Source organism: Ochotona curzoniae, unplaced genomic scaffold (assembly GCF_017591425.1).
Source record: "Ochotona curzoniae isolate NIBS_2020 unplaced genomic scaffold, NIBS_Ocur_1.0 scaffold_1852, whole genome shotgun sequence".
NCBI lineage: Eukaryota > Metazoa > Chordata > Mammalia > Lagomorpha > Ochotonidae > Ochotona > Ochotona curzoniae.
In genome coordinates, this window is record NW_024467087.1 from 16,690,229 (window position 1) to 16,711,541 (window position 21,313).

A 21,313-nucleotide genomic window follows, 5' to 3' on the forward strand; every position below is an offset into this window, starting at 1 on the left:
TTAAAGTGCAACGCAGGGATTCAATGTTTCCCCTCTCTCAGTAAGAGACCACTTTGCCTGCACTTATTCTCTTCAGATTCACCAACCGATTGGTGGTGCCTGCTCACATTAAGGAAAGACCTCCCCCACCTAGTCCACTTAGGTTCACACGCTAATTTCATGTAGAAACATCGTCATAGTCACCCTCAAACTAATTTTCTGCTAAATTTCTAGATATTCTTTAATCCATTCCATTTGGCAACTAAAGTTAATCATCATGAACAGCATCCAAGTGAACTTCTAACATGAACAGATATAAGATATCTGTGGTAGGAAATTAGTACCTGAGTCTGTGCAATAGATCTCATTGTGAACTTTATCCTCGTTGGTAATGGCTGAATTTGTGTGTGTTTTTAAACATATATTCATTTACACTTACTTGTATATGTCACTTTTTTGTTACATATCAGAGCATGTATTTTTTTCCAATTTTTTTTTTTCTGGTATGAAATACGTTGGTTCTAGAGAATAGTTACAGGGGTACTCATATTTCCCACCTTTTACTCAGTGTTAAATTGCTATTTTTAGCAACTCCTACATTATACAGCAAACCACATTTCCAAGGTCTTAATTATTCTGCAAGTCTGTGGTCAAACCAAGACCTCATGGCAGACATAACTGAATTTGCTACTTTTTTTTTGTCAACCTGAAGCCCTTAATGCAACTAAAACAGCCTGAGCATTTGGTAGAAGTACATTTCCAGCAAAAATTGAAATGGGTCGTGTAAAATCCACCAACTGTCTAAGAAAAATGAGTCGTTTCCCAGAACTTGGAGTGTTTCACTGATTTTCCTTTAAAATTATGAATTTTCCTTCTTGTTAAGTCCTCTAGCTGGTATTATAAAACTGACAAGCAAAGAAACAGTCTGATTCCAACCATTAGACAGACTGAGCTCATATCAAATGTAGGTGGGGCTGCATGGCTAATATGCTTTGTGTTATCCTTTTATTCTGTCTTTAGGTATTGACCATGTGGGTCATTCAAGTCGTCTTGACAGATTTTCAAAATGCTTGTTTTGAGTTGAAGAGTTTGAATAGTAGCAGTGTGTTACATTGACACTTCTTGCAGAACTACAAAGTGATAGTTCTTTGCAGATACACTGTCTTTCTCTTCCCTCCAGACTGGATTTTCTCTTGATATTTTTCAGATGAGATGAACAGAAAAAGTTTAGGCCTGAGTTGAAGGTCAACATTGATTGATTGGTTGAAAACTAGCCTTGGATACACAGATTAGGTGGTAAATCTTGCTGAAAATTTCATATCACACACACACACAGCACAGAGATAAAAATTGCTGAGCATTTTTTTCTTTTAAATGGTATATATAATTTTATTCTGCACCTGTGGTAGAGGCACTTAAGAGCATCATATAACTGTTTTCTACATTATCTTTCTTCAGTTAGCATGGTACAATATCTTATTACTGGAGTAGAAATTATTGCTTTAATACCTAGGAAAGTTTGCATAAAATTGTGTATGCATATATGGAAAAATGTGCATACAAAATGTTTATGGATAATTAACATACTCATATCTGTACACAAAAATGTACATATCTAAATGTTGCCTTTGTGCTGGTAACACAGTAATATGTACAATATATAAATTTCCTAAAACCTTCCATTTCACTTTTGGTAAAGGGTCAAAGAATGCATTGTTTGGAGTGTGACTAAAAAATCAGCAAATATATTGAAATAATTGTATCCTGAATCACCGAATTCTTATTTCTGTATGAGGAGAAACAAGCAAACCAACAAAGAAACAAATGGGATAAAGTTAACTAATTTCATAAAACAGTTCCATTCCTCAGATAGAAGAGGGTGTAATTCAGCACCAGAAAAATCTGTTTGCTTAAATTGATGTGAAAATGATTTTATTAACAATATGTAGTAATTTTGTGAGGTGACTGTCATGTTGAAGTGCCTTAGCATCTACAGGTCAGTCAACTCACAGGAAGGCTCATCCCTGTCCTTGAAAAAGATGATGATGACAATCCAATATGGATCATCTGGGTAGGAGACCTCAACCTCCAGGCAACCAAGAGTGAAAGTGAACTGAGCTTGAATTGATTAGACTGTCAGGAGTTCAGGATGATAGATGAAAGCCTCTCAAGTATACCATGGGGCAAAAATCATAGTAGTCATTGTACTGCTAAGTGTAAAGGATATTTCTGGGTAAGTAGATGTTATCACAGCCTTGAAGGTACATTATCCTTTTCTTTTAAACCTCTTCTTATATCCTGTTCTAAAGATTTTTTGTGTGTATGTGTGTGTGAACACCAATGATTACAGTGGAAATGTATTGATTTACCAGGGGCTCATGATTGAAATGAGAAGTTGTTGCTTTAACACTACTATATATACTGACACCTGTTTGAAGAAGGAAGCTAGCTACTGAATACATTTCAGCAATTTGGGAAATCAGAACATCTAAACCTTGCCTTACATCAGAATGAGGTATGCAACAGGCACTTGCACTCACTCTTATACATCAGTGGCCATGTACACTTATTCTGTGTGATACTTTATTTCTTAGTACTTTTAAAGTATTTGTTTCATTTTCTCATAATGTTTGTCTTATTTAAATGGCAAAGGCTTTGGACTCAGAGGACACATTTTCTTTTGATGAATGCCTTAATTAGTTTTATAAAGAAGAGGCCAGAAAGAAAAAAAAAACTAGGGCTGACGTTATGACTGAATCACAATTTGTCAGCCAAAGCAAGGTGGGGTGTGGGCAGATGGGTCGATTAAAAAGTACAAAAAGATAAATTCCATATGTTATCCTTTGTGTAAGTTTAAAAATAGGTTTCTAAAATTAGGATAATGAATAATACAGGACTGCAAGAATGGGTTAAGTGATGTAGAGGAAGGTTGGGGAATAGGCACCCACAAACAGAAGTAGGAGAGTCTGGAGTTCCACAGTGTGATGTGGGTGACAGTTACTCACACTAATGTAATATGCTGAGTAAAGTGGAGGAGAGTTGCTGATATGCTCTAAACGTAGGAAAATTATAGAATGAAAGCAGGGTTGCCTGACCTGTTTTATCCAGTTCATACATGTTGAACTGATATATTAAACACCATAAATATGTACTATACTTACATGTTAATCAAAAAATTTTTAATAAAGACATGCTAATTTTAGGAACTTTGGGAATAAAAGTGCGTTTATTTGAATCTGTGAGACATAGTATATTGGTTGTAGCTTTTATTTGGGCAAAGTTCAGCTAAAATTCTTTGACTTCTTTCTGGTATTGGTTGATTTATGAATAGAAGGTTCCTAATATACATTAGAAATTATAGAACACAGAATACAAATGATCTCTGTGGAAGAGGAGGTTCAAATCTGCTCATTAATGCTGATTTTGTTGACTAATCTTCTGGACCCTGAATCTTGTTTGATTACTTAACATTTGCTGATTTGCTTGCTTCTTGATACCTTAGCCAAGGTGCCCAGACATCAGTCACTTTCCTGTCTCTCTGGATTTGCTAATGCTCCAGTTATTTAATAGAAAGCATGGATTTAGCATATCCTGACTAGCCATATGATTTTGTTCCTTACATCTCAAGTGAAAAAATCGGTAATGATTACTTGTGCATCTGTAGATAATCTTTCCGACAGAAGGGTAAGTGCTAGTTTGGGAACAACCAATATAAATTTGGGGGAAGGGCATTGTGCTTATAATATGTACATTTTAGGACTAATATGACTGTTAAGCTAGTGACCATATTATACATAATGAGCAGCACACAATGATATTTAATTTGGGTAATTTTTTTCTTAAAAAATCTTTTGTTAAATGACTACCTGGTTTTATATTTTGATTTTGATTTTTTTTATTGCGTCCTACAATACATTTGTTTAGGTATAGAGATTCATCTCCTCCCCCTTTACATTCTTCCCTATTTTCCCCTCCCACCATTTTCCCTTGTATTATCACAATTGTATAGTCCCTTCGTATAGTTAGAAGTTTAACTATATATATATATATAATTCAGAAGCATTCTGAGGTACTGTAATGATACACTCACAGTTATACATGCACATCACTTGAAAATGCATTCATGTTCCCAAATTTGTATTACTAAAAGCTATTATAATAGTTAAAGCTGAAAGGCCTGTTCTTTGACCCTTAAGCATCAGTGGGCTATGTACAGACATTTTAGGAAATCACCTAATATCATTTTGATTTTGTTGGCTAATGCTTCAGTTATTTTCCAAAAACGTAGGATTAAAAACCATGATGACTGGTTGCAAGTTAACATAAAAGTTTTCTCTTTTCATTAATTATTCAGCTAAACCTCAGTCTTAGTAATATGGAGCAAATGAATGAAATGCTTTTGAAATTGATGAGCTACAGCATCTACAGCATGACAAATCCTGTAGATTAGACTTGATGTTTCAAGAAGCCAGTTTTTGATTTTTAGAGGCAATTTTTCATATTGAAAACTAAGTAAAAAGGAAGCACACTGGCCACAATAGAGCTTTCCATCTGTATCTTATGACTATTGTTACTTAAATGGTGTATTATACCAACACGCTACAGGCCGGTAGCATCTAATGCAGAGGAGAAGTCATGTAAATAATTTACAGCCTATTGTATGGATGATAAAGTGCCTTGTTGTACAGACTCCTTTCAATTTTACAGATTGAACCTGTGGCTTTCACAGACAACATTTCCACTCACACACTTACTTTTTTAGTTAGTTTGTGAATCTCATATATCCTTCAGAGCATATGTAATGATGAAATCTTGGTCTGTTTGGTCAGTTTTGGAAATGTTCTCCAGCGTTGTGACTGTTTTTGTTAATCCTTCTAGCATTTTCATCAATCTTATATGTTCAAAAAATTAGTTAATAGGCTTTAAATGAAAGTAGTATGTCATTGGAAACTTAAAAAGTTAACAGAGGAGGCGGCAGGTTAAGGTAGGAAGTGTCACTCTGACCCTAAGCCTGCATTGTAAAATAATTTTTTTCACCTTATATAAATTAATAATAAAAATAATTCAATCTACATAGAACAAAAAGAAAGGGTATTGTCTGGTGTCTACAGTTCTGGACGTAGTTCTGATATAAATACTTTGAGAGTTAAAGGGAAGCAAAATGTTGTGTAGTCACCCTGTACCCTGAAAAATCAGGCAGCCAGGCTGTTCATCCAACTATTCTTGACCACCTTTAATGATCAAAAGTTTTGTGTGCAGGTGTTTCAAAACTTTCAGCTCTTTATGATTTAAAGCTGTACGAAATATTCACACCCTGTTGTATTATCTCTTTAGCTATGTATAATATTATATATAATATACATAAATTATATATATGAACACATACATACACATAATTTTTGAGACTGAACAAGCAGCTTTATGTACCAGGAGGAGTTATAATCAGTGACTTATGGTATATAGTATGGGTCATATGTAGTATAAGAGGCATAAACATCTGGCAGTTTTGTGTTGATTTTGATTCATGTGGAGAGCTAATCAGATAGTTCATTTAAATCCAAGCTATGCCTTGCAATTAGTGAGTAAAAAAGATTGGAGATGATTCAAGGAGTATAACTTGAGAGTCAGTTCATGTTAGGGTAAAACTGGTGAAGGGTTAATGAAAAATAAGTTTAGACACAGAGTGCTTCTGCTGGTGTTGGAGTAGATGTTTGCTCATTTGATCAATATCACCACTGATATAATGACAGTCAGGCGCCAAGGTCAGGCAAAGCAACAGTAAATACTATCTTTGGAACTAGGTGGACAGAGGTTAAGTTTTATAAGGGAATTGATTTCAAACTTTATTTTTGTTTCAACATTGCTATTATTTTGTAGCATATTCCTTGAACTCCTTTATGTGCTTCTTGCTGCTTTTCAGAAGCTTTACTACAATTAAAAAATCTTTATCCAGCATTTTATGTAAAGAATAATGATTTTTCTGTGACAGACTTACATGTATTTGCTTATGCATACATTTTCTCAGCACAATTTTTATTCAAATATAATTTTGTATAGAACTCCCACATTTAACAGAGATTAAAGATAGGACTATTCTAAATCTGCCTGATTTTTGTAAATCTCTCCCAACCACGTGTCAGCTTTTAGGTTCATTGGAATACAGGTGAAAAATCACCAGCAGAATTTAAGGCCCCTGGCCACTGTGATCTTCGATGGTCTCTTGACTTTGCAGTGTAGGGTCAACAGTCCCAAATGACCCAATTAAGAGAAACCTTATCTTCCTGAAGCAGTATATGAGAAACTATTCGCTTATTTAGCAGAACCTAACATAGAGAAGATACATCCAAAGTATTTATTGTCTACCACATTAGACACTCAATTTTAGTTGTGGTATATTAATTGTTGCAGTCCTGTTTAAAAAATGATTGGAACTCTCTGTTTAATCAGCCACACACTGTGCTAAAAATGAATTTGTTCCATTAAGAGTGGGCATCAAGAAAGAGCACAAGGGATAAGGCAACTAGAAAAGTTACTAAATTACTGGTGTGTTTTTACATGTATAATATGTGGTGTTAGAAATATTTGAAGTTTTTACTGCAGTGAGTTTTCAGTGACCACATTACTTATAAGTGGCAGCACTAGGCGTGAGTTATGCTGCTCTTCTGAAGTAAGTGGCAATAAAAACTTTATGGCACCCTATGCCATCACCATATATTTTATTTAAACCACTTATTTCCTATGGATTTTGTCTCTTTTAATCCATCTCTATTTATTCTGTCTTGCTTATGTTGCTCAATATAGAAATATGGCTTCTTTGAAGTAGGTGGGGCCAAAAGCATTTGAAAAGAACAGGATGAAATCAAATTTACATTCCATTTAAAAATTTATATATAGTCGTGGAAAACCTATGGTATATCTGGTGGTGGTTACAGTAAAATATAGGTTAGGAAGACTATAAACCATATTTATAAAAACAGAGAAAAGATGTTTTGAACATTGGAATGCTAATAAAATTATTAAATACTGCTGACTATTTTCAGTGGGTCTGCTGGGTCACTGTGCTGTCATAATTGGATAGGTAAGTATATGCAAGCCAGCTTTTGGCATAGAAGATAATTTCAATCTTGCTATAGTGTTTGCAGTATATTGGGAGTTGAGATTCACTATAGGACCTATTTTTTGGTAGCTCAGCACTATATTCTTAGTGCATAGAAGACTGCCTAGAATATTCTAGGTTTCCAACATCTGTTATATTTTTGGAATAATTGGTTGAAACAATCATTAAGGGAGGAATGTGTGGTTCTACATTCCATCAGTAGGTGAGGGAAAAGCACTGACCATTGTTTACTTGAACCCCTTTGTAAGTCAGTTCTGTTAACCTGCAAATATTTGATTTCAGGAAGTCAAAATATGCAACAAAATGGGACTTGAGCCTGGATGGCAGTAAAATTTACTAGAACAGAAAGGTATGATACCTGGAATCTAGGCACATCAAGTTAAGTAGATTAGGTGCTTGAAGCTAAATCCAGTTTTCAATTATGGGATAAATTTCAACTGACTATGCTGATGATATCATCAACGATAATAAATAACACTAAGGGAAGACCATTAGTTTCTATGATTATTTGCATATTAGTTTGGTGCTTCTAAAGTTCACGTGTTAAGGACTTTGTCCCCACGGGCCGATAGGAGGTGATGGAATCTTTGGATGGGGCAAGCGCACAGGGACAGGCCTGTGGTGGGTAGCTCCCTGAGAGAGGAATTTTGAAACCCTAAATTTGGGTCCATCTCTGTTTTCTATCACCCGTGTGATCATTTCTCTGCATGCATTCTGTTATTGCAATCTCCTGTCCTCAACAGACAGACAGTGGATTCTCTGATCATGAACCAAAATTAACTAAATGCTACTTTTGCCTTCATAAAATTTTTTGTGTCAAGTTTTTAATTGTTGTAGCAAAAAGTGGTTAAGCTAGTATCAAGAGACTGTCAAGATGGGGAACAAAAAAATCACATAACATCAATAGTAACAAGAACACTGAGATGGAGAGCATGCTTATTGTTTTATACTCATATATTCAGTTCAATTAAGTGTTTATGAATGGTAGTATATTAAAAATAGCATTTATACTCAGCAGATCCCCGTCCCAAATCCTCTATACCTTACTTCTTGCCATGTTGGAATTTTATATCATTAGCTCTGATGTTTTTTTTTTTATCTCAATGTATTGCCTTCTCACATATTAAATATTTCTGATACCCTTCTAGCTTCTCGAAAGTTTCTGAACTTTCGTTAATCTATTTAATGAGCCAACAAGTTATTTAATTAGGTATGTTATTAGTCACCAAAACTATAATGATCAAAAAGACACAACTCCACTTATCCTAAAATTTACTGCCTGACCTAATTCTGCTGCTCAATCATAAAATACTGTCATGGTTACTTTTTCACACAAAAGTGCTTCTCCATTTTGAGCCATGCATTTACCTTCAGTCAGCATAAGATTCCTACTAGTTTCTCAGTGTTAATTTTCCTTTTTTTTTTTTTAAACATTAGCGGATTCTATGAGAAAAAAGGGATATGGCAATTTTAGATGTCCAACTGAGATGACCATAGAGTGTTTCTTGATATTTGGTCGCACATTATTTTGGATTTTATTCTTAGCCTGTTATTAAATGAGAGTAAGTTAAAGTGGCAGGTGAAAGCAGACTCCCCCCACCCTCATAGTGCAGGTGACCCTCATCCAAGTAGTTGAAGACCTGCATCAAACTAAAAGGTTACCCTTGATTTCTGCTAGGTACCCTTAGAGCTGGAATATTAGTTTTCTTAGCCTTTTCAATTGAAATAAAACTTTGGTTCTCTCTGGGTATTAATTCTGCCAGCCTTCTAACAGAATTATGTCTCATTGTCTTTCCCAGTGCTCAGGTTTTAGGTCTTGAACTGAAACTAAAGCACTGACGCCTTCAGGATCTTTAGTATGCCTATATCCTTCAGCTCTTGGGATTTCCCAGCCTCAATGATTGCATGAACCAATTCCTTGGAATGAATTGCCCTGTACTGATATAAATATGCATAGGCAAAAGACAAAATATGTATCTGTACACATATAAAAATACATACATGAATGTACTTTGAAAACTGTAGCCTTTATGCACTAAAATTACTTTGACATTTAATTCTATTTTTACATGAACCTTTTAAAGGACCCTTTGTGTGTGTGTGTGTGTGTGTGTGTGTGTGTGTGTGTGTGTGTGTGTGTGTGTATCCTGTAGACTTTATTTCTTGGATGACCCAATCTAAAGCACTCCTGAAGACGTAGCACACAGCCTCCTCCTGAATCACATACCTCATGCTTGGTTACTCAAAGATAACCTTGTCTAAAACTAATGCAAAATGTAAACATAAATAAGGTAAATATTCTTTCTTTCCTGAAATACCCTCTTTATCAGGGTTTATTCACTTGGTTTCGTAGAAATTTATGATTTATTTAATCAGATTGCTTATGTGAACTAAGTTTACCTTTTTATATGCAATATTTATATCATAAATTGAAGTTCCAAATCAATCTCTTCACGTATTAAAATTTTGGAAAGTTTAGGTACTAAAGTACATCAGCAAGGAAGATTTGTTGAGTCTAATGTAGATTCTGTTAAAAGTAAAGCTATCTCTGCTGACTCTACTTCTAACAGAAACTTCTTAGACATTGGTCATACGTTTAAATTACAGTGAAGATAATGTCAGGTGTGTATAAAGGCAAACTATACTTAAGACAATGGAATACCAACATTAATATGGTCCTTTTGGTAATATCTTATATATTCATTTACATATTTTTGGTTTGGAAAAAGGTGGACTCATTTTAAAATGTTACCATACATTTTGTTTCAATGGGTTTTAGATTGCATTGTTTATGAAATAGTGATAAAAAGATTTTATGTACATGCAGCACAAATACAATTTTTGCCCCAAAAATTTTTGATCTGATTGATTGAAACAATGGATACAGAATCCAGGTAGGAGCGCTGACTGCATTTTGTTAAGGATTTACTTATTTTTAACTTAAGTACAGTTTTACAGTTAAAGAATATCACAAAGACCAGCTGAGCCAATCTGAAGCCAGGATGGCTAGTGAAGTTGAATATTTTTTTCATATTTGTTGGGTATTTGTATTTCCTTTTTGAGAATTGTTTATGGAAGTCCTTTGCCCACTTTTCTTTCTTGGGATTTGAGCCTTATCCAAGAAGTCATCCCCTTGTCTTGCAGTGTTTTCCCCCTATGTTTTTTCCCCAATTAATTCATAGTATCAGGTCTTAAAGGTTTTTGATCTATGTTGATTTGCTTTTGTATATAGTAATAAGTACAGATCTAATTTCCTTGATCCACAGAAGAGATTATATTTACTAGTCAATGTTTCCATATGAATTTTAGCATTGTTTTTATTAGGTTTGAGAAGAACTTTCCCTGGGTTTCCCACCACGTCAGGATTGGCTTTGTGCCATTTTCTTTTGCTTTCCCAGGCCACAAGCAGAGAGCTGGATTGGAAGTAGAGCGGTCAGAACATGAACTGATGCCAATATGAGATGCCCATGCTTGGGGGTGGAGAATAAGCCACCTCTTGAGTCAATGAACTGCCCCCTTTGCTTTCTGTATCAAAGTGTACATTGTTGTAATTATGCCTTAGTTAGGCATATTGGATCACTGGAAATTCATTTTTCATGCTACATTTTGACCAGGAAACAACAGGGCTATCAAAGCAACTAAATCAGCAGGGATTACATCCACAAACACTGTATATGAGGGTTTTTTAAAATAATTTTTTGACTGATAGCTAATGTTGGATACCCTCACAGATTTTATCTTATTTTTAAAATTTTTCATGACATTGTTCCATAGGAACAGGGATTCTGCCTTCCACAGCCACTTTCCTCCTGTATTATTTTCCCCTAAATTATAGTCCTCAGCAACAGTTACACGTCCAACAGTCTGATATTGAAGTGTTGACATTGTAATATGCTGAGCCGATGAATCTTTTTTCTTATTGTTCCCCTGGTTCCTTGTTCCTATATTTCTGTGCTTAAAGGAAGTAATTTGTTCTGGGTCATGATGACTTCTCAATGAATGATTATGCTGATAAGGTTTAAACTGGCCACACAAGTGATAACATTTACTTCTTTCTGGCTCTTGGACATGCCATTTTTACTTCCAATGGTTCATATTTTTCCAAATCTTTATATAACTAATATTACTTAATAGGTGTGGAAATGTTCATAGGGCATTCACCTAAGGAAATGAAATATTCTTAATGACTATAATACAAAACTTTAAGCAAATTGGTTCTCAGATAATACTGTTCTGTGTGTCGAAGAAGGCATTTTCAAATAGTGCACTTAGATTTTTGACTGCAGATCTCAACCTTTAATGTATGCTTCATTGGCTCTTGGGGGCTAGGAAAAATCATTACTAATTGATATGCCTTAATGACCTGAGAGCTCTCCAAGTTGTGTGAACCCAAGAGAAACACTTAAGAGGTAGATATTTGATTCTAATTATGCTCAGTACATACTGAAAGTAGACCCATTGTGACAGTTATATCATTGTCAAAGTGCTAGAGCTCAAGTTTTCTACTAATTTGACACTATTACTAAACATACCCACACTGAATTCATGAAAAGAAAAGTGAGATAAAGGACAAGGGAAAATAAAATTCAAGCTTCGCAAATTCAAGTTGCTTAAAGATGGTTATATTAGAACGACAAGGTAATGGAAAGAAAGAAAATCAGAGCTTCATAGATGATGCAGTTTACTGTATTCATTCTCCCTAATGGGCTTTGTATTACAAACATGGAGAGGGGAGATCCAAAATTCAATGTGGATTGTTTAAGATTCCAGTGCTTTTTAAATTGAAACAAATTGTACATATGTGTGGAACATGATGGTTTTTAAAATTAGATTTATTTTTATGGCAAAGTCAGATATACAGAGAGGAGGAGAGACAGAGAGGAAGATCTTCCGTCCAATGATTCACTCCCCAAGTGGCCACAACAGCTGGAGCTGAGCCAGTCCAAAGCCAGGAGCCAGGAGCTTCTTCCTGCACCCACCTTCGTGCAGGGTCCCAAGCTTTGGACCATCCTCGACTGCTTTCCCAGGCCACAAGCAGTGAACTAGATGGGAAGTGGTGCCACCGGATTTAGAACCGGCACCCATATGGGATCCTGGCACATATAAGGTGTGGACTTTAGCCTCTAAGCTATAGTGCCAGGCCCATAATGTTGTTTTGAAAAATGTACACATTGCATAATGTTCAAAGAGGGTAAATGTATTTACTTGAGTATTTAATATTTCTTTATGATAACATCTAAATACTGTTTTCTTTTTCTAAATAAATATACACTATATTAAGGTGAATTTAGACAGTGAAAGACAGGGAGATACCTTTATCTTCTATTTACGGCTCTACTCCTCAGATGGCTTCAGTTGCCAAGGCTCGGGCTGGCAGAAGCCAGGTCCTGGATGCCATCTAGTTATCCCATGTGAGTTCAGGGTCCTATGAATTTGAGTGATCTTCCATTGATTTTTCAGGCAAATTATCATGGATCTGAATGGAAAAACAGTGTACTATGACCTTGAACTGACTCCCATATTGGATGTGGGCATCACAGGCATTGGCTTAACCTCCTGAATCAGACACCCAATTCCATTTTAGCACTCACTTAGCATTATGTATCCAGACCCTTTAACACAATAAAACACAACAATAGTTATTTCTGTCTAGGTATAGGCTTTCCTTATTGCCCTCACCCCCACTTCCGTTTTGATTGTTCATGCAATTAATTGCACATGAGGAATTGTGAATGTTTAGCATTTCCTTGATAATTTAGGCTCCTTATATTTACTGTTCCAAAATGTTGGTTAATATCTGCTTTTGAAAGCTGGTAACTAATTGTAACATATGTCTTGATGTATGTTCTTATTATTAGTTTACTTTAATGCAGTCCAATAAACTTTGTTACTTTAGCTCATTGATAGATGTGGAAAATTGAATACGATCTGAGAGAAAATTAAAAGCTGATGGTTAAATTTCCATTTAGCCTTTTTTATTTATTCCAAAAATACAATTAATTAGAAAGGAGATTCTGTTCCTTGTCTTTTACCAGGTACAATACTGTTTCCAGAAGAAATTCATGTAGTTATTTCAGGATATCACTGTTAATCAGGAAAGGCAAGAAACAAATTAGAACTTGAAGATGAAGGTGCATCATGCTCAGATCTGTTTTTTGTAATCAAGTGTCGGAGCTCAAATGGGCGCACTGCACACTATAATTTAACCTTTAAACTGTGAATAAGTCTTGAGAATGATAGGTCACAATTAAGAAATTGAAGGTCTTGTGATCATTATTAATGTGATACATAATTAGTAGCCTTAAAGACAGTGTTTTCCATATTTTGAGACTTTTAACCACTTTAATGAAACAGATCAGCTAACCCACCATTGCTTAACTCAGTAAATGCATCTCAATCCATGTTAGAAACACATTCTTTTTTTTTTTTTTTTCGGTAAGGGATAGATCATGTACACAGAAACCTACAAAAAGAAGAAAGATTTGAAAGTAGATGATGTATTTATAGTTATGATAGTCACATATTATCTCTACTGATGTCATCAAACATCTAAGCTAAAATGATACTGAGAGGAGCACTTAATATAGATACCAGGTACACACTATTAATGAATGCGTACACTCAATCTCCATATGATTATAAATGTAGAATGCTCTCAATTCACAGATTAGAGTGATTTGTGAGGGCTTTGTGGAGGAGGATAATATTTGATCAAAATCTCAAGGGTGGTTGTGTTTTTACAGCTTGCCAGAAGAGGAGGCTATATTAAGAGGGGAGATTTTCATGAATACATTCTTGGAGATAGGGCAAGATAATTTTTTTTTAAAGACTAGCAATATATTAACATAAAACAAGAAGAGCAAAATCAAGACTAGCTAGCAATATATTAACATAAAAAATATGAGCAAAAACAAGAAGAGCTGCCACTTTCAATGTTGCCCTCCCATATGGGAGTTCCATTTCAAGACTTTGTTATTTCACTTCTGATGTCGCCCTGTGCCAATGTGCCTTGCAAAGTAGTGGAAGATGACCCAAATTTTTGCTTCACTGCCACCCATGGAAGAGATCTAGATGGAGCTTCTAGGTTCTACCTTGCCCAGACTTAACTGAGGGCATGTATATTATGTATAAAAAAATTCTACCTTTTATTTTATGTGTTATGCTTTGTTGTACCATATTTTGTGAAAACTAATTTTTATTTTCAACATAGTTTCATAGGATTTAGAGATTTCACCTTCTGTACTCCCTAGTCTCCCTCCCGCCACTCTTTCCTCATATTACTACAGTAATGTGGTCCTTCTGCAACAGTCACAAGTCCAACATTATGTTATTTAACTGTGCTGTGATATTGTAGGTATAGACAATGGTAGAATGTGTAGCATCCTATTCCCAAGATGTATTTAAGTTTCATTGTAAATACATCTTTTATTCAGGAGTAGAAATGCATAATGCCATGTATCTTCACTGCTAGACTGTTATACAGTTACTATAGATGAAAAAAATATATATATAGGTAAATCCATCTATCTATATATATATATATATATCTGTTGACCTTCTATTTTGCACGAAGGTTGCCTTGTATCAGAAGGAACATACAATATTTGTCCTTTTGGGATTGGCTTATTTCACTGAGCATAATGGTCTCTAGTTGGGACCATTTTGCTGCAAAGGTAGAATACCATTTCTTTTAAAGCTGAGTACTATTCCATGGAGTAGATGTTACCTGAGCTTCATCATCCATTTATTTGTTGATGGGTGTCTGTGTTGTTTTAGTATTGTCATTGTTGTATATTGTGTTGTTGCAAATATAGGATTACAGTTCACTTTCTCACATGCAGATTTCATTTCGCTTGTGTATATTCCTAGAGGTAGGGTAGTTAGGACTCACAGTAGATCAATTCTCTTAGCAATCTCCACACTGATTCCATATTGGTTGTACTTTTCTATACTCCCACCGACAATGAAGTAGGATCTGTTTCTCCCAACATCGATGCCAGCAGGCGCTGTTGATATTTTCTGAACATACGCAAGTCTTATTGGAATTAGGTGAAACTTCAGTGTGGTTTGTATTTCTCTGCTAGCTAGGGAACCTGAGCAGTTTTTCATTTTTGTCTTTCATGTATCTGCCTTGTATATTTTGTTTTATATAAGGAATATACAAGAGTTGAGATAGATTAATTGCACAAAATAGATCAATATGCCATCAGTGTCATATTAGTAATGAACATTGTTGAATGAGAATTGAACCACATATTATTGCTGTTGAAACTTGAAGTGTCATGTTGATTTTTATGCATCTGATACGTGAGGTTGGAATAATGAGGTTACTCATTTCAGATGACTCAGAATTACATTTATTTCAGCTAGGCCTCCAATGTACTTGAGTAAAATAAATGATGATGAATTTCAAAAAATAGAAGTGACTAGATTAGTCTTTATAAAGTTAATATTTACATCTGAATTTAAGAAGGTTTTGCTTTTTTACCAGCTAATTTCAACCTTGTTATACACAGTGGCTTCTACCATCTATCATTTAAAGATATCAGTAGTTTTTATTAAGGTGTTGTCAATTTGTATCTTTTATCACCTCACTAATGTCTGTATACTATAACTTATCCATTAAATTTTCAGAAAACTAGTAAAAGTTGGTTTTGTTTAGGAAACAGAACAGATCTAGAAAAAATCCAGAGAAAGAAATGTGATGATACAGTATTGGGGACTTGCATAAAACTGACATTTTAAAAAGAACTACTTAATTTTCAAAAAACAAATCTGAGTGAGTGTGGCTTAAGTGTAAGAAAATGTAGCACAAAGCTGTTCCCTGATTTCTAGAAAGAATTCTTGAAGGCGTTATTTTGTCTAATGCTGTATTTTGAGGAAGAGTTCAGCAGCATCTGTCACAATTCAAGCAAACTGAAAATTCATGCTGTTATTTACTACTAAGCTAAAACCAGGATGGACTGAAGTCTGGGGAAAAATGTAATTGTGGAGAGTGATCAATTCTAAGAGAACTGAGGAGTACAATGGATACTGATAAAGTTGTGAGTAAATAAGGATTGTTTTTATTTTTTCTATTTATTTTTTAATTGCTTATATTGAAAGAGTTACAGAGAGAAGAAATAAATGAAGAGCCAAAGAATCTTCTAACCACAGGTTTATTCGCTAGGTGGCCACAAGGCCTAAACTGCAGACCTGAATCTAGGAGTTTCATTGGAGTCTCCTATTTGCGTGGCAGGGGCCCAAATACTTGGGCCATTTTCTTCTGCCTTTCCCAGATTATTAGCAGGAAATTGTATTGGAAGTGGAACATCAGGGGCATAAATTGACACTTATATGGAATACCAGTATAATAGGCACTGGCTTCACCCCCCCTACACCATATAGAAGTCCTCAGACAGTTGTTTTTCAAACATGCTTGCCATCTTCGAGTTTCAATACAGTGAAAGATATTTTGCATCTAGAATTCGGAAAGTAGGTAATATACTGAGACAAGCAGGTGATGGTTTAATAATTCTTAGCAATCAGTTTCTAGCCCCGTCAGGCTGAAGCAGTCTGTTTTATGGTAATTTTGGAGATAGGCAGTTAAAGTGAGACAGAAATTAAGTTGTGTGGCCTAGATCAACCCTGAAGGAAACATGAACATCTGGTATTTGGGGAATGTAGTGAATATTCAGGAGTTACCCTTTGAACAATGGATTCCATGTTTCTAACTCTTCTTATGTTTCCTGATCAGGAATTGTTGAAACTGTGTGTGGGCATGAGATGTAGGCTTAGGTATTTACATACCTGACTTGGAGGCACACCAGACAAGGAGGAACTAAAACTGAGCCACTCAACACACTGGGGATCAGGAAGTTAAGGAGTGGCCGCCAAATGAGATGAAGCAGTAACTGGAAAACATACTCTAATGAGTTAGAACAAAAATCACTCACACAGGTTAAAATATGAGGTTGTTGGGCAGATAGTTGATCACAACCAAAAGGAAGTAATACAGGGAGCTTAGAAAGTAGATAGAGCAATTTGTCAAAGATTTTAAACCAACTGATGATCAGACATTTACTCAGGCATCAAATAGGCATCAAGGAAGCCTGGTAGCAAAGACATTCTATGGAGAGATGAACATATGGTAACCTTTGCATTGAGGCTGCTCAGTCTGATAAAGATGGAGATACAGTCACCATGAACAAAGTAAGATATGGCAGGCTTGGAATTTATGTTTTCAAATGACCTTAGCAATGGGGAATGGATAATGGGGATAATAGGGTTAATCCTTCCCATTTTGTGCTTTCTAAATACATATATTGAATTTCAAAGAATGAGTTAGCATTTTGTGGGTCCATGACTTAAGCTAGGTTCCTCTGAAAAAATCTGAAGCTAACGTTTTTAGAAAGTGCAGTTTCCGGGAGGGGGAAGGAAGGAAAACTAGTGCAGGGAAGGAGGCAGAGTCAATACAGTAATGTTTTATAAAAATCACCACTTGATATTGAGAGCACCTGACTGCATAAATCTTTTTAAAGGATATTGATTTGAAAGTGTTACAGAGGGATAGAGTTCTTCTTTCCATTGATTCACTCCCCAAGTGGATGCAATGACCAGGCCTGAGCCATGCAGAAGCCAGGTGTTGCATCTGGGTCTACCATGTGAGTGAAATGTGCCCATACAATTAAACCATTTTCCAGTACATTTCCTAAGCCATTAGCTTAAAGTGCAGATGGGAAATGAACCAGCATCCATATGGGATGCAGGCATGCAGGAGGCCGCTTTACAGGCTGCACTAGAACTATGGCCCCTATATGAATCTGTTTTGAAAAGATATACTAACAGTTAGTGTAGATTGCTATATAAATGATTATTTTGCAATGGATTCAGGGAAGTAAAGAAAAATGATTTATTCAATGAACATTATTCTATCAATCTAATACCATGTGACCTGAGTCCCCTCTACACTTAGATATTTTGCATGATTTGACCTTAAAGTCTCTTTTCCTGCACCCTGGCAAAAATAGGAAATTTCCAGGAAAAGAGAGTCAACGTGTAGTCACTTTGCCCATATGAAGTAGATTGTATCTCATGAAGAATATTTTTTTCCTGATAGTAGTTATGGCTTTATCAGATGACCCAAACTTCTGACAAATGGCATTTAACAAATATATGTTACGATGGACTGATTCTATTTTGTAGTATGACTTGAACTTTTTAAAAATTATTTCCTCATTCACTAAAGCTCACTTATCTGAAGTATTAATATGGTTAAGATATTTTATTGTCATTGAAGTGATAAAGTGCCTCAGATCAAGAAAAGGAATACCAACCTCTCAAGTTCCTTAGAAATGTGGCTTTTCATCATTATTTCTTTTCCTTCTTTATTTCCCACAATCCTCTTTTACTTATTAATCATAACACAGCTTCTTTCATTTCTTTAAATATAAGATTTTTAAATTGGACATTTGCGACTACATTTTTGCTAAATCCAATTTTGGTTTTTCATTAATTTCTACAATGGTTTTTCCTCATTTTGAATTGCTCTTTGGAGGATAGTGGTTCTAATGTTTAATACTCTCTCTTTGCAAAGGAGTTAATGATCTGTAAACTAACATTTAAATGTATATTTAAAAAAAACTTACTGTGAGTTAATTTGCAAAAGGATAAAATCACCATTGGAAGGACAATTATAACTATTTCGTTTTCAGAATTTCAGTTTTTAAATTGTTAATTTGGGTTTTTTAAATACAATTTAAGACCTTATATGAAAAGACAAATGAAGTTAAAACTCATTCTTATTTCTGTCCTTTCACCAATTGAAACACTTCTGGAGGGAAAATTTTCAAATTTTTTTTTATTCCTTATTTCATCAGTACTTTTATTTGACATGCGATATTTTATTTCAAAAGGTATATGCTATTTGTGATTTTTTTGTTACTCTTAAGTATCATAAGTTGTGAGCTCAGACTGTGACAGTCATTATTTCAATCTCTTGATTACCTGACAAGTTACTTATTTTTTGTTATCACAAGGTCCTGCCAGTTTAAAGTGTGCATTTAGTAGTGAGTTTGGTGTTCTTTCACAGGGCTCTAGCTGTGGGAAGTGTGTTTTTCAGATAAATGTTTCGTGATATGGGAAGGTTGTTGAAAGTCATTTGGTGTCAACATGTATTTAACACGTTCATTGGGAGTCCATCTTTGATTTGGAAGTAATTACTACAATATCAGGATACAGTTAAGTAGCAGAATGATGGACTTGTGACTGTTTTTGAAGGATTCTACTATTGTAATAATGTAGGGGAAACCAGTGGGAGGAAAGAATTAGGGGAACTAATGGGAAATCCCAGATCCTATGGAACCATATCATAAAACAAAACAAAACAAAACAAAACAAAAAGAAAGTAATTTGGTTTGGAGTTGTGCAGTGTACATTGCGTTTGTTTTCACTAATATTTGGATTTCTGTATATTTCCCCTCTACTAGTCTCTCATTTTTTCTTTTTTCATTACTTTGATTTCTCTTCATTTGTGGCCTGTTTATCTTTCATACTCTTAGCTTTATTGAAGTGTGAAAAATAAAGTATATATTTGAGCTATTAAGCATGATATATATATACACATACACACACAAATACACATATATCTATGCTAGTATCACAATAGAGCTAATTATTATATCACCTGATTTAAATAGCTTTGGGGGGGAGTTGAGAGCACTTAAGAATTATTGTCAGGGTTAGGGTTAGGATTGAGGTTCCACCTAACTCCAGTGAGATTGGCCTGTATTAAGAATGCTACTAACAACACCTGCTGGTATGGATGTGGGGAGAAAGGTACCCTCCTTCACTGCTGGTGGGAGTGCAGGCTAGCACAACCACTATGGAAATCAGTATGGAGGTTGCTTGGAGAACTGCAAACAAACCCGTCATATGACCCGGGTGTCCTGCTACTAGGAATATGCCCAAAGGGGATCTGTAATCCTATATTTACAGCAGCACATGCTACAATTTCTAGAGATATAGAAACAATCTAGGTGTCCGTCCAGGGAGGAATGGTTAAAGAAACAGAGGTACCTCTACTCCATGGACTACTCAGCCATTAAAAAGAATGAAATTATACCATTTGTATCTAGCTGGTCCCAACTAGAGACCATTATGCTCAGTGAAATGAGCCAATCCCCAATAGAAAAATACTGTATGTTCTCTCTGATATAAGGCAGCCTTCATGCAAATTGTAAGATCAGTAACCCTTTGCATACTGTTGTTATAGTGCATGTGTCTAGACAGAGAGGAAGATTTTTAAATCATTGATTTACTCCCCAAGTGGCCACAATTCCCAGAGCTGAGCTGATCCAAAGCCAGGAGCCCAGATCATCATCCAGGTCTCCCACGTAGGCGCAGGGTCCCGAGGCTTTGGGTTGTCCTCGACTGCTTTCCCAGGCATGAAACAGGGAATTGGATGGTAAGCGGGGCCTTCAGAATTAGAACCAGCACACATATGGGATCCTGGCACATGCCAAATGAAGACTTTTGCCACTAGGGTATTGCTCCAGGCCTGAAGCTTTAGTTTCAGTTTTCTTCCAAATAGTTTCTTTTTTCTTGTCAAATTCTTCACTGCCTTTTGGATCACACAGTGACTTCATTTTACCCTAGAGGCTTTTGTGTTTTCTTTTTCATTTATTCAACCAGGTGTTGGTTATTCAGTGTCATGTTTTTTTGACTCCATGCTGCTGTAATTTTTTTTTTTCACTTCATCCCCGTTGTTGACTTTGTTTCATGGCGTCTCTTTTAAGGGAATGTATCGTGATGGCATAATGGAGACTATCATATTCAGATGTGAAGGTACAATGCAGCATGCATATTTACTTCCACATCAAAGATGGACTCACAATGAAACCGTTGAATGTATCTTGACAATAGGATGCTGAACTGTCTGACATTGTCTGTAACAGCAGTGTCAGCACATTTAAATAACAGACTGATAGACTTATGACTGCTTATGAAGGACTATATAATTGTAATAATATGAGGAAATCAGTTGGGGTGGGAATTTGGGGCGGGTGTAGGAAAATCCCAGACCTTATGGAATCTAATATAAAATTAAATTTAAAAACTGTGCTTTATAAAAAGGATTATTGTTAACAAATTTCAAGCATATACTATCTCATAAGCTATTTTAACCATTGTGGTCATTAGCTTTTCATATTTTTTCTAATAATACAACTGAATTGATGA